This window comes from Arachis hypogaea, chromosome 10 (assembly GCF_003086295.3).
Source record: "Arachis hypogaea cultivar Tifrunner chromosome 10, arahy.Tifrunner.gnm2.J5K5, whole genome shotgun sequence".
In the NCBI taxonomy this organism is placed as follows: domain Eukaryota; kingdom Viridiplantae; phylum Streptophyta; class Magnoliopsida; order Fabales; family Fabaceae; genus Arachis; species Arachis hypogaea.
This window is the reverse complement of record NC_092045.1, coordinates 22,702,089-22,705,720: the sequence shown is the minus strand read 5'-3', so window position 1 is coordinate 22,705,720 and position 3,632 is coordinate 22,702,089. Positions and strand designations below refer to the sequence as shown.

The 3,632-nt window shown below is 43.5% G+C and overlaps 1 non-coding gene across 1 annotated transcript; it reads left to right on the top strand.

Moving 5' to 3' along the window:
- The first annotated feature begins 3,235 nt into the window (after positions 1-3,235).
- LOC112719028 (small nucleolar RNA R71) lies at positions 3,236-3,343 on the top strand. The gene has a single exon (XR_003161350.1). It is a non-coding gene; the product is annotated as a small nucleolar RNA R71 (small nucleolar RNA).
- The last annotated feature ends 289 nt before the right edge of the window (positions 3,344-3,632 follow it).

The window sequence follows — 3,632 nt, the reverse complement described above, 5'->3', positions numbered from 1 at the left end:
CTATTTCTTCTCCGATCATGATGCTATGAATCATGATAGCCCGGTCTATAGTAACTTCAGACCGATTGCTAGTGGGAATGATTGAGCATTGGATAAACTCTAACCATCCTCTAGCCACGGGTTTGAGGTCATGCCTTCTCAATTGAACCGGCTTCCCTCTTGAATCTCTCTTCCATTGGGCGCCCTCTTCACATATGACTGTGAGGACTTGGTCCAACCTTTGATCAAAGTTGACATTTCTAGTGTAAGGATGTTCATCTCCTTGCATCATGGGCAAGTTGAATGCCAACCTTACATTTTCCGGACTAAAATCCAAGTATTTCCCCCGAACCATAGTAAGATGATTCTTTGGATCCGGGTTCACACTTTGATCATGGTTCTTGATGATCCATGCATTGGCATAGAACTCTTGAACCATTAAGATTCCGACTTGTTGAATGGGGTTGGTAAGAACTTCCCAACCTCTTCTTCGGATCTCATGTCGGATCTCCGGATATTCACCCTTTTTGAGTGAAAAAGGAACCTCGGGGATCACCTTCTTCAAGGCCACAACTTCATAGAAGTGGTCTTGATGCACCCTTGAGATGAATCTTTCCATCTCCCATGACTCGGAGGTGGAAGCTTTTGCCTTCCCTTTCCTCTTTCTAGAGGTTTCTCCGGCCTTGGATGCCATAAATGGTTATGGAAAAACAAAAAGCAGTGCTTTTACCACACCAAACTTAAAAGGTTTGCTCGTCCTCGAGCAAAAGAAGAAAGAAGAGAGTAGAAGAAGAAGAAATGAGGAAGAAGGGAATGGCTTTGTGTTCGGCCAAAAGGGGGAGAAGTGGTGTTTAGGTTGTGTGAAAATGAAGGAGTGAAGATGGGTTTATATAGGAGTGGGGGGTGGTGATGGTTCGGCTATGTGAGGGTGGGTTTGGGAGGGAAAGTATTTTGAATTTGAATGGTTAGGTAGGTGGGGTTTTATGAAGGATGGATGTGAGTGGTGAAGAGAAAGATGGGATTTGATAGGTGAAGGATTTTTGGGGAAGAGGTGTTGAGGTGATTGGTGAATGGGTGAAGAAGAGAGAGAGTGGTGGGGTAGGTGGGGATCCTGTGGGGTCCACAGATCCTGAGGTGTCAAGGAAAAGTCATCCCTGCACCAAATGGCATGCAAAAATGCGTTTTTAGCCATTTCTGGCGTTAAACGCCGGGCTGGTGCCCATTTCTGGCGTTTAACGCCAGCTTCTTGCCCTTTTCTGGCGTTTAACGCCAGTCTGGTGCCCCTTTCTGGCGTTAAACGCCCAGAATGGTGCCAGACTGGGTGTTAAACGCCCAACAGCTAGCCTTATTGGCGTTTAAACGCCAGCACGCTCTCCTCCAGGGTGTGCTGTTTTTCTTTCTGCTTTTCATTCTGTTTTTGCTTTTTTTTCATTGATTTTGTGACTTCTCATGATCATCAACCTACAAAAAATATAAAATAACAAAAGAAAATAGATAAAATATAACATTGGGTTGCCTCCCAACAAGCGCTTCTTTAATGTCAGTAGCTTGACAGAGGGCTCTCATGGAGCCTCAGAAATGCTCAGAGCAATGTTGGAACCTCCCAACACCAAACTTAGAGTTTGTATGTGGGGGTTTAACACCAAACTTAGAGTTTGGTTGTGGCCTCCCAACACCAAACTTAGAGTTTGACTGTGGGGGCTCTGTTTGGCTCTGTTTTGAGAGAAGCTCTTCATGCTTCCTCTCCATGATGACAGAGGGATATCCTTGAGCCTCAAACACAAAGGATTCTTCATTCACTTGAATGATCAACTCTCCTCTATCAACATCAATCACAGCCTTTGCTGTGGCTAGGAAGGGTCTGCCAAGGATGATGGATTCATCCATGCACTTCCCAGTCTCTAGGACTATGAAATCAGTAGGGATGTAATGGTCTTCAACTTTTACCATCCTTTACAAGTCCATAAGCTTGTTTTCTTGAGTTGTCTGCCATCTCTAGTGAGATTTTTGCAGCTTGCACCTCAAAGATCCCTAGCTTCTCCATTACAGAGAGAGGCATGAGGTTTACACTTGACCCTAAGTCACACAAGGCCTTTTTGAAGGTCATGGTGCCTATGGTACAAGGTATTGAAAACTTCCCAGGATCCTGTCTCTTTTGAGGCAGTTTTTGCCTAGACAAGTCATCCAGTTCCTTGGTGAGCAAAGGGGGTTCATCTTCCCAAGTCTCATTCCCAAATAACTTGTCATTTAGCTTCATGATTGCTCCAAGGTATTTAGAAACTTGCTCTTCAGTGACATACTCATCCTCTTCAGAGGAAGAATACTCATCAGAGCTCATGAATGGCAGAAGTAAGTCCAATGGAATCTCTATGGTCTCATTTTGAGCTTCAGATTCCCATGGTTCCTCATTGGGGAACTCATTGGAGGCCAGTGGACGTCCATTGAGGTTTTCCTCAGTGGCGTTCACTGCCTCTTCTTCCTCTTCAAATTCGGCCATGTTGATGGCCTTGCACTCTCCTTTTGGATTTTCTTCTGTATTGCTTGGGAGAGTACTAGGAGGGAGTTCAGTAATTTTCTTGCTCAGCTGACCCACTTGTGCCTCCAAATTTCTAATGGAGGACCTTGTTTCAGTCATGAAACTTTGAGTGGTTTTGATTAGATCAGAGACCATGGTTGCTAAGTCAGAGGTATTCTGCTTAGAACTCTCTGTCTGTTGCTGAGAAGATGATGGGAAAGGCTTGCTATTGCTAAACCTGTTTCTTCCACCATTATTGTTGTTGAAACCTTGTTGAGGTCTCTGTTGATCCTTTCATGAGAGATTTGGATGATTTCTCCATGAGGGATTATAGGTGTTTCCATAGGGTTCTCCCATGTAATTCACCTCTTCTATTGAAGGGTTCTCAGGATCATAAGCTTCTTCTTCAGATGAAGCTTCCTTAGTACTGCTTGGTGCATTTTGCATTCCAGACAGACTTTGAGAAATCATATTGACTTGTTGAGTCAATATTTTATTCTGAGCCAGTATGGCATTCAGAGTGTCAATCTCAAGAACTCCTTTCTTCTGATTGGTCCCATTGTTCACAGAATTCCTTTCAGAAGTGTACATGAATTGGTTATTTGCAACCATTTCAATCAGCTCTTGAGCTTCTGTAGGCGTCTTCTTCAGATGAAGAGATCCTCCAGTAGAGCTATCCAAAGACATCTTGGATAGTTCAGAGAGACCATCATAGAAAATTCCAATGATGCTCCATTCAGAAAGCATATCAGTGGGACACTTTCTGATTAATTGTTTGTATCTTTCCCAAGCTTCATAGAGGGATTCTCCTTCCTTCTGTCTGAAGGTTTGGACTTCCAGTCTAAGCTTACTCAATTTTTGAGGTGGAAAGAACTTTGCCAAGAAGGCATTGACTAGCTTTTCCCAAGAGTTCAGGCTTTCTTTAGGTTGTGAGTCCAACCATGTCCTAGCTCTGTCTCTTACAGCAAAAGGGAATAGCATAAGTCTGTAGACCTCAGGGTCAACCCCATTAGTCTTGACAATGTCACAGATTTGCAAGAACTCAGCTAAAAACTGATGAGGATCTTCTAATGGAAGTCCATGGAACTTGCAATTCTGTTGCATTAGAGAAACTAATTGAGGCTTAAGCTCAAAGTTG